General features: G+C 57.5%; 3 non-coding genes across 3 annotated transcripts; 2 read left to right on the forward strand and 1 right to left on the reverse strand.

Moving 5' to 3' along the window:
- Positions 1–439: 439 nt before the first annotated feature.
- On the reverse strand, positions 440–631 carry LOC140214586 (U2 spliceosomal RNA). Its single transcript, XR_011891523.1, has one exon. It is a non-coding gene; the product is annotated as a U2 spliceosomal RNA (small nuclear RNA).
- A 5,413-nt stretch (positions 632–6,044) lies between these two features.
- LOC140214587 (small subunit ribosomal RNA) lies at positions 6,045–7,859 on the forward strand. The gene has a single exon (XR_011891524.1). It is a non-coding gene; the product is annotated as a small subunit ribosomal RNA (ribosomal RNA).
- A 1,574-nt stretch (positions 7,860–9,433) lies between these two features.
- LOC140214585 (5.8S ribosomal RNA) lies at positions 9,434–9,586 on the forward strand. Its single transcript, XR_011891522.1, has one exon. It is a non-coding gene; the product is annotated as a 5.8S ribosomal RNA (ribosomal RNA).
- Positions 9,587–10,367: the final 781 nt, after the last annotated feature.

Below are 10,367 nucleotides of genomic sequence, written 5' to 3' on the forward strand. Positions count from 1 at the left end.
CAGCGGATTTCGGCGGCAGGGCGAGCTTGCGTGGGCGCGGTGGTTTACGGATCCAAGCGATAGTGAACTCCAAAATCCAGTGTTGGCTTTGAGTGGGATTCATATTGATTGCGAACCCCACGGCTAATCCTACCCCCCATCCCCCCAAGTGGCTCTTTACAGGAGACAATCATTCAGAGACATCGGACAAATAGGAATTCTGGTTCTTTCTTTTGCTTTCATTAATTTTTCTCGAAGCCCATAACTAGAAATTTGCTGGAGCGGCTGTCCCATTTGCGACGCAACAAGTGCGACGCTACACACAGATGGAGTGGCAGTTTAATTACTCTCGTGGTCCGCGAACCGGCATCGTTGCGTGTAGTATAGGAATGGTGCGTGTCAAGTCAGTGCTCGCGTTGAGCTTGTGCTCTTCATTTTGATTGAATGAAGTCTCACCTAAGTGAGCGGGGCCGATCCCGGAGGTAGTGCAATACCGGGCCGACCTGCGGCGGAGGTGAAGCAGGCTTCAAGCACTCCGCCAACTTCCAAAAATAGGTTTATTATCGTGGGTCCATATAGAACCCGTATCAGATATTAAGCTGATAAGAACAGATACTACACTTTGATCTTAGCCAAAAGGCCGAGAAGCGATGTCCTTCACTTCACTTCATTGTACTACTGCCTTGTGGGCGCCCTGCCGACATGGGTAACCTCAGCAACAGCGTGGGCAATATTATAAAATTCAGCCTGTGTACAGACTCAACGCTCCCTATCTCACGGATGAATTCGCAACGCCTCAGTCTTTCGCTGTTAACGAAACGCTGTCGCGTAGAAACGAGACCCGAGTGCAAGCTTGCTTGTAACGCGAAACCAACCAAGGCAACCTCGTAGAAAACGGAACAGGCGAGCGGAAAAAAAACGCGCCAGGGGAATGCTTACTTCCGTCTGAATGCGACCGCTCAAGGTGACCTTCCTTGAGGGCTTCGTTTCAAGCCCGTGTGCAATTGTAATATACTACGCGCATTTCCTTCATTTCTTTTTATTTACCGCAAGGCCCACTGAAAATTTTGATACGGCACAGGCCGGGACGGATCGCAACGTGTCGAATCGACCGGTAGAATTAGGTAGCATGCCCCATGTACGAAGACGAGCAACATAGAAGTGAATGACAAAATAAATATAGAAAACGCTGCACACTCCTTCCAACCGGAAACATAGAGGGGAGAAAGATCGCCATCTGAAACACAGGCATTGTAAAAAAAAGAAAAAAAAAAGTGCTACCTCATCATCTTTACCATTACCGTGTGTGTGTATGTATATATGCATGTGTGTGTGTGTGTGTTTGTGTATTTATATATATATATATATATATATATATATATATATATATATATATATATATATATATATATATATACGCACACATGCTAGCATAGCTTAAACGCAGCTGGAAAGCTCAGCCTTGCACAAGAACCACCCCCTGTCGCAAACCCCTTTGAAACATTCAAATGCCAAACACGAGTAGAGCGAGGTCGTTCGAACCTGGCGCCAAAACGCATTGGCGCCATCTGTGTACGGAACTAGGAAAACCTGCGGACTTTGCAATACAGAAAGAAAGGTAGATGGCGCGAGCTAACGCTCCATTGCATACTAAGAACGAGAGTTAGTGAATAATGGCAGAAACGTCTTGGGAAGAGAAAAAAAAAAAAAACACGCAAAAGTTGTTGGCTTGTGCAAGCACTCTATGTTACAGCGATTAAAGAGCATAGCATCTTCTACAACAGCAGCTACAAAAAGAAGAAGAACGTGAGAGAGGGAGAGAGACAGGCGTGTTTCTTTGGAATGCAGAGCATGCAGCACATACTATAAAGTGCCAAAGAGACGGGGAAAGCAGATGGCGCGAAGGTGTATGTCCTCAAAGCTTGAAAGCAATTTCTAAATTACATGTACCGAAGTCCACCTACTCTCATCAGGTTGCTCCCGCCTCCAGTTGCGTTTAAAGTGAAATTACAGTCGCCTCAAAGGCAGACAGAGAGAGAGTGAAAATAGGTACACTTGCTTCGCGCAGCTGCAGCCGTTCAAATTTTACAGCAAGAGCACTCCCGAAGCAACAAAGTCCGCTGCCGCCTGGGCGCAATGCGCTCGCTTCAGTAAATTGCCGTGCTGGCCTCGGCAACCAAGAGGTGTAGTGCGGCAGACTGCTGCATTGTAGCACACCGCAAACCGTGCAGACGTAAGCGATCGCCTCGACATCGCTGCGAGCGCTCGAAGAGACAAAGTCCGAAACCACGTGTGCCGGGGCGGTGCGAGCGCGACGCCTTTGACGCAACTTTTGCGTACAAGCCGCCGCACCGCCACGACGGAATCGCTGGCATCCCGCACGCAGCTGCATTGTGTCACGCCGGCAATCGTTGAAACACCACGCAGTCGTCGGCGTCGGCCCCGACATGGTTGCGAGCGCTGGAAGAGACAAAGTCCGAAACCGCGTGTGCCGGGGCGGCGCGAGCGCGACGCCTTTGACGCAACTTTTGCGTACAAGCCGCCGCACGGACACGACGGAGCCGGTGTCACCCTGCAGAGGGCTGCACTATAGCACGCCGGGAACCGGCAAAGAACCGCGCAGACGTCGTCGTTGGCCGCGGCGTTGCCGCGAGCACGCGAAGAGACAAAGTCCGAAAGGACGTCAGCCGGGGCGTCGAGCACGCCGCCCGCACTGTTCGCACGCGTGCTCGGAAATGGCGAAGGGGCCGCGCTAGCGTGCCTTGAATCGGTGAGCGGCGGTACCGCGGCGATCGCCAGAGCTCGAATCCGCCCTGCAAAAGCCAAATATTGGCGCTCGGCTCGGCGCAGTACGCCGCCGCGTCGCACGAGTACGGCCCCATGGAGGTCTGGGCACTTATCGCTGCTACTGTAAGGGGCCGTACGGCCCCGGCCGACATTGTACCGTAGTGCGATTTTCGGCTTGCGCGTGCTCGTGGCGTAGTCCGCGCACCGTTCCGACGTCGACAATCGTGCCCACGACTACGCGAGCGCTGGAAGAGACAAAGTCCGAAACCGCGTGTGCCGGGGCGGCGCGAGCGCGACGCCTTTGACGCAACTTTTGCGTACAAGCCGCCGCACGGACACGACGGAGCCGGTGTCGCCCTGCAGAGGGCTGCACTATAGCACGCCGGGAACCGGCAAAGAACCGCGCAGACGTCGTCGTTGGCCGCGGCGTTGCCGCGAGCACGCGAAGAGACAAAGTCCGAAACGACGTCAGCCGGGGCGTCGAGCACGCCGCCCGCACTGTTCGCACGCGTGCTCGGAAATGGCGAAGGGGCCGCGCTAGCGTGCCTTGAATCGGTGAGCGGCGGTACCGCGGCGATAGCCAGAGCTCGAATCCGCCCTGCAAAAGCCAAATATTGGCGCTCGGCTCGGCGCAGTACGCCGCCGCGTCGCACGAGTACGGCCCCATGGAGGTCTGGGCACTTATCGCTGCTACTGTAAGGGGCCGTACGGCCCCGGCCGACATTGTACCGTAGTGCGATTTTCGTCTTGCGCGTGCTCGTGGCGGTGTCCGCGCACCGTTCCGACGTCGACAATCGTGCCCACGACTACGCGAGCGCTGGAAGAGACAAAGTCCGAAACCGCGTGTGCCGGGGCGGCGCGAGCGCGACGCCTTTGACGCAACTTTTGCGTACAAGCCGCCGCACGGACACGACGGAATCGCTGGCATCCCGCACGCAGCTGCATTGTGTCACGCCGGCAATCGTTGAAACACCACGCAGTCGTCGGCGTCGGCCCCGACATGGTTGCGAGCGCTGGAAGAGACAAAGTCCGAAACCGCGTGTGCCGGGGCGGCGCGAGCGCGACGCCTTTGACGCAACTTTTGCGTACAAGCCGCCGCACGGACACGACGGAGCCGGTGTCGCCCTGCAGAGGGCTGCACTATAGCACGCCGGGAACCGGCAAAGAACCGCGCAGACGTCGTCGTTGGCCGCGGCGTTGCCGCGAGCACGCGAAGAGACAAAGTCCGAAACGACGTCAGCCGGGGCGTCGAGCACGCCGCCCGCACTGTTCGCACGCGTGCTCGGAAATGGCGAAGGGGCCGCGCTAGCGTGCCTTGAATCGGTGAGCGGCGGTACCGCGGCGATCGCCAGAGCTCGAATCCGCCCTGCAAAAGCCAAATATTGGCGCTCGGCTCGGCGCAGTACGCCGCCGCGTCGCACGAGTACGGCCCCATGGAGGTCTGGGCACTTATCGCTGCTACTGTAAGGGGCCGTACGGCCCCGGCCGACATTGTACCGTAGTGCGATTTTCGTCTTGCGCGTGCTCGTGGCGGTGTCCGCGCACCGTTGCGACGTCGACAATCGTGCCCACGACTACGCGAGCGCTGGAAGAGACAAAGTCCGAAACCGCGTGTGCCGGGGCGGCGCGAGCGCGACGCCTTTGACGCAACTTTTGCGTACAAGCCGCCGCACGGCCACGACGGAGCCGGTGTCACCCTGCAGAGGGCTGCACTGTAGCACGCCGGGAACCGGCAAAGAACCGCGCAGACGTCGTCGTTGGCCGCGGCGTTGCCGCGAGCACGCGAAGAGACAAAGTCCGAAACGACGTCAGCCGGGGCGTCGAGCACGCCGCCCGCACTGTTCGCACGCGTGCTCGGAAATGGCGAAGGGGCCGCGCTAGCGTGCCTTGAATCGGTGAGCGGCGGTACCGCGGCGATCGCCAGAGCTCGAATCCGCCCTGCAAAAGCCAAATATTGGCGCTCGGCTCGGCGCAGTACGCCGCCGCGTCGCACGAGTACGGCCCCATGGAGGTCTGGGCACTTATCGCTGCTACTGTAAGGGGCCGTACGGCCCCGGCCGACATTGTACCGTAGTGCGATTTTCGTCTTGCGCGTGCTCGTGGCGGTGTCCGCGCACCGTTGCGACGTCGACAATCGTGCCCACGACTACGCGAGCGCTGGAAGAGACAAAGTCCGAAACCGCGTGTGCCGGGGCGGCGCGAGCGCGACGCCTTTGACGCAACTTTTGCGTACAAGCCGCCGCACGGCCACGACGGAGCCGGTGTCACCCTGCAGAGGGCTGCACTGTAGCACGCCGGGAACCGGCAAAGAACCGCGCAGACGTCGTCGTTGGCCGCGGCGTTGCCGCGAGCACGCGAAGAGACAAAGTCCGAAACGACGTCAGCCGGGGCGTCGAGCACGCCGCCCGCACTGTTCGCACTCGTGCTCGGAAATGGCGAAGGGGCCGTGCTAGCGTGCCTCGAATCGATCGGCCGGGGGCCCCGTAGGGCGACAGACAGGCAATTGTGCAGGAAACCGTACTGGCCATTGGCGAGAAATTGCCGTTCGCGCATTCGGTGGACGCGCTGCGCTTTCACGACTTCGGCATTGTGCTGCCGACGTAAGCTTTCAATCTTGCTCGCGGCGTTACGAGGCGGCACGATTTTCGCCAAACGCTCGTCGAAAGTGGCACGAGTACGGCCCCATGGAGGTCTGGGTACTTATCGCTGCTATTATATGGGGGTCCCAGAGAGCAGTCGCCCCCAAAGCGACCTGGGTGTTTGATATGCGGCGGGCTTCGTGCCCGTCAAGCGTGTCCCCGGTATCGCTCCCGTGGATCCCACAGCTGACGTCTGCAGCCTCATCCGCTTGATGCGTTAGGGGCTGGTTGTCGGACGACGCTTTTTCCACGATATCGAAGTGTGTTCCGCATCGTCCTCGGACGAATCAAATACGAAAGCGCCGAAGGCGCGGGCGTGACCCGTCGCCTAGCGGCTTTGCCGTCTCGGCTACGTTGCAAGTGTCGGTCGGTCCACCAGTGCTGCGGGCTCGAGAGAAACCGCAAGCCGCGATCGAGTCGACACAACCGGTCTATCGAGAATGTTGCGTGCTTCTTGCCGCGTGGCGATACCCGGCCCTGCGGGGAGGGCGCCGTTGCGAGCTCGAACGCCGTCGTCTCGGACTGTGCAAAGTGCTACCCTTTGCGAGAACGAAGCGTGTTGGGGCGCCTGAAGGTGGCCTCGGCATCGCAAAAACGGCGTCCGGCCTGCTTGAAAGGCTGGACGCGCAGTTGAACGATTACCTGGTTGATCCTGCCAGTAATCATATGCTTGTCTCAAAGATTAAGCCATGCATGTCTAAGTACATGCCGAAATAAGGCGAAACCGCGAATGGCTCATTAAATCAGTTATGGTTCCTTAGATCGTTTCTTCCTACTTGGATAACTGTGGCAATTCTAGAGCTAATACATGCAGTGAGCCTGAAGCCCTTTGGGCGACGGGTGCTTTTATTAGACCAAGATCGATCGGGTTTCGGCCCGTATTGTGTGGTGACTCTGGATAACTTTGTGCTGATCGCATGGCCACGAGCCGGCGACGTTTCTTTCAAGTGTCTGCCTTATCAACTTTCGATGGTAGGTTACTTGCTTACCATGGTTGTTACGGGTAACGGAGAATCAGGGTTCGATTCCGGAGAGGGAGCCTGAGAAACGGCTACCACATCCAAGGAAGGCAGCAGGCGCGCAAATTACCCACTCCCGGCACGGGGAGGTAGTGACGAAAAATAACAATACGGGACTCTTTTGAGGCCCCGTAATTGAAATGAGTACACTCTAAATCCTTTAACGAGGATCAATTGGAGGGCAAGTCTGGTGCCAGCAGCCGCGGTAATTCCAGCTCCAATAGCGTATACTAAAGCTGCTGCGGTTAAAAAGCTCGTAGTTGGATCTCAGTTCCAGACGAGTAGTGCATCTACCCGATGCGACGGCTCGGACTGAACATCATGCCGGTCCTTTCTTGGTGCACTTCATTGTGTGCCTCGAGAAGGCCGGTGCTTTTACTTTGAAAAAATTAGAGTGCTCAACGCAGGCGAGTCGCCTGAATAAACTTGCATGGAATAATAGAACAAGACCTCGTTTCTGTTCTGTTGGTTTTTGGAATACGAGGTAATGATTAAGAGGGACAGACGGGGGCATTCGTATTGCGGCGCTAGAGGTGAAATTCTTGGACCGTCGCAAGACGAACTACTGCGAAAGCATTTGCCAAGAATGTTTTCTTTGATCAAGAACGAAAGTCAGAGGTTCGAAGGCGATCAGATACCGCCCTAGTTCTGACCATAAACGATGCCAACCAGCGATCCGCCTGAGTTACTCAAATGACTCGGCGGGCAGCTTCCGGGAAACCAAAGTGTTTGGGTTCCGGGGGAAGTATGGTTGCAAAGCTGAAACTTAAAGGAATTGACGGAAGGGCACCACCAGGAGTGGAGCCTGCGGCTTAATTTGACTCAACACGGGAAAACTTACCCGGCCCGGACACTGGGAGGATTGACAGATTGAGAGCTCTTTCTTGATTCGGTGGATGGTGGTGCATGGCCGTTCTTAGTTGGTGGAGCGATTTGTCTGGTTAATTCCGATAACGAACGAGACTCTAGCCTATTAAATAGGTGCGGGGTTCCCAGCACCTTACAACCTTCTTAGAGGGACAAGCGGCTCCTAGCCGCACGAAACAGAGCAATAACAGGTCTGTGATGCCCTTAGATGTCCGGGGCCGCACGCGCGCTACACTGAAGGAAGCAGCGTGTCTTTATCCCTGTCTGAAAAGACTGGGTAACCCGTGGAACTTCTTTCGTGATTGGGATAGGGGCTTGCAATTGTTCCCCTTGAACGAGGAATTCCCAGTAAGCGCGAGTCATAAGCTCGCGTTGATTACGTCCCTGCCCTTTGTACACACCGCCCGTCGCTACTACCGATTGAATGATTTAGTGAGGTCTTCGGACCGATGTCCGGCGCGGCCTTTCGGTTGCGCCGGTCTGTTGGAAAGATGACCAAACTTGATCATTTAGAGGAAGTAAAAGTCGTAACAAGGTTTCCGTAGGTGAACCTGCGGAAGGATCATTACCGGATTGTGAAGGGTGGCGAGCGCCATTGTTTCTACCCCGTGTGGGTGAAGCAGCTCGCTGCGCCCGACGCTTTCCGCCGCTGGCCCCGCTTGGACGCGGGGACGGCTATACCCGAACATGCCGGGGACTGCCTGAATTTTGAGGGGCGCCCCGTGCCAAATTTGTTGCGCCCAGTGGACGCCGGCTGCAACCTTGGACGGTTGGCTTGGCCGCGCCCGCGGGTAGAAACGGCGTAACGCACACTGGGTGGGCTTTCTGTCCGCTTTGGCGCTCTTGCGCGGAATGGGAGTAAGACGACCCGACCTGCTGCTTTGCCCAGTACGAGGGGAACGGCGAAGCGTGCGGTCGGTCAAGGAACTGACGGTCGAGAGCTAATGCCGCTGCCGCTTAGTACACACACGGAACCGTGGTGCGAGCGCTCTCCCGTCCTCCGCGGCAAACGCTGCCGAGTCTGAAAAGTCTGGCGGCTGCCGGTCGCTTCCTGCGGCGAGTATGGAGTAACGACCCGACTTTGTTGCCGCCCAAGTACTAAAGGAACGGTGTGGCGCTCGGTCGGTCATGGAACTGTCGGTATGAGGGTGCGGCTGCCAAGTACGGAAGGAACCGTGGCCTAAAGTGCTCTCCCGTCCTCCGCGGCAAATGCCACCGAGTCCGAAAGGGCCGGAGGCTGCCGGTCGGCTCCTGCTCGTGACGCGCGAGGTGTCGAGATCGCGGTTTAATGCGACGACGTCTGCAGGCTATTCGCCCGCCGCCGAGGGAAAGGCGGCGTTGCTGCGAAGTACCGAAGGAAACGCGGCTTTGCTACGTCGGAAGCGTTCTGCGGTTAGCGGACTTGTGCGCTTTGGGAAGGCGCCGCACGTCGAAAGAGGAAGTACGGACAGACGAGGGACTGTAGTCCCGGATTCGAACGCACTTGCGGCCAGGCCCTTGCTGGCTTCGTCTTCCGCCTCAAGTAGACTTGTTGTGGCGCCGGCGCAGGGAGCCGTCCCTGGCACTGGCCGAGTGGTTTTGGAGAGCTGCGCGAGTACGCGCGCCGGGCTCTTGTCTTTCGTCTCAAGTAGGCTGTTGGATCAACAGCGGTTATGCTGCGGCGATCTGCCGATGCGAAAGTGTGTGTGTGTTTGAGGCCCTTCTATGAACCTACTGCTGACTGAAGCGAAGCACGTCGATGGGGGTGAAGCCCTGCCCGTGGCCGTGTAGCCGTTAAAGACTCCACAGCGGCTTAGCCCTAATCATGGCTCTGTCGCTCTTTGCAATTTTTAGTGGAGCGATGTGAACGTGCACACGAGACACACGGGTCCGGTGGTTGGATGGCAGGTAAAACCGGCTTCGAGTGCGCGCAAACGGCATAAGCTACCTCGAGGGCAAGCGAGGAAGGCGTGGGCGCAAAACACACGCGCGAGTAGCAGGAGTGGAGTGCCATTAGGCTTTCAGCTGCTGAGACGCGGCCGCCGAAAGAGCGAGACTGGAGGAGCGCACGCCGAAAGGCGCTCTTCGAAACCACACACAGGGAGACGCCACGTGCCTAAAACCCTGGTTGTACTGTACTGAATTGAACAAACTATTTTTCACGACTCTAAGCGGTGGATCACTCGGTTCTCGGGTCGATGAAGAACGCAGCCAGCTGCGAGACTTGGTGTGAATTGCAGGACACACTGAGCACTGATTCTTTGAACGCACATTGCGGCCTTGGGTCTTCCCTTGGCTTCGTCTGTCTGAGGGTCGGATCACATATCAAGAGAGACTTCGGCGCACAGGGAACGTGCGTCCGTCGACTCGTTTTGACCGCGTCGGCATCATGGACAGTACGTTGAGCGCTAAAGCCACGCGCCAGCGGCCTCACGAGAGGGAGACGGTGGCAAACCGTTGTGCCAATTCTTCGAAAAGACGGAAACGAGGCATTACTACTGCAGCGTGACGAGTGCGCGCCTCTAGCAAGACCGCCGCAGGATGGAGTCGGATACCTGCAGGGAAAGAGCGGTCCAAGCACGAGGCGCGAACGTCTGTTGCCATGTAGCGCGCACGTTTGCGAGAGAGTCGGAAGCGCACGCTTGCGTGCACGGAAAACGTGGGAATGAAACGCCGGCCGATTCCCGCGCCGTGCGCAAAGCCAGCGCGATCGCAATTTGCGCTGTTTGCCTTCGAAGTACGTCGAGCTCCAGAGCTGGTCGCTCGTTCACGTCACCGCAGTTGTGTGGGCGCCCTTCCGGGCTTCGTCGCAGGAATGGGAATCGGCAGATTCTTGCGAGGAGCGGGGAGGAGAAGGGTGGCCCCCGAAAGCGGTTCGACGCGACAGCGCAGTCTGCGAGCGAGAAGAGTCACGGCACGGCGGAGAATTGCCGCGAAACGGAAAATGTCTCCTTCGAGAGCGTGGGTGCCCCGTTGGCCGAGCTGAAGCGTTCCGTCGTAGTCCGCCGTCGGTCCAAGTGCTTCGCAGTCTCTGTCCCCTAAAGACTGGGCCACTCCAGTTGGGGCAGGGGCGACGCTACACGAGACGATGCCTCCC

Source organism: Dermacentor andersoni, unplaced genomic scaffold, assembly GCF_023375885.2.
Source record: "Dermacentor andersoni unplaced genomic scaffold, qqDerAnde1_hic_scaffold ctg00000487.1, whole genome shotgun sequence".
In the NCBI taxonomy this organism is placed as follows: domain Eukaryota; kingdom Metazoa; phylum Arthropoda; class Arachnida; order Ixodida; family Ixodidae; genus Dermacentor; species Dermacentor andersoni.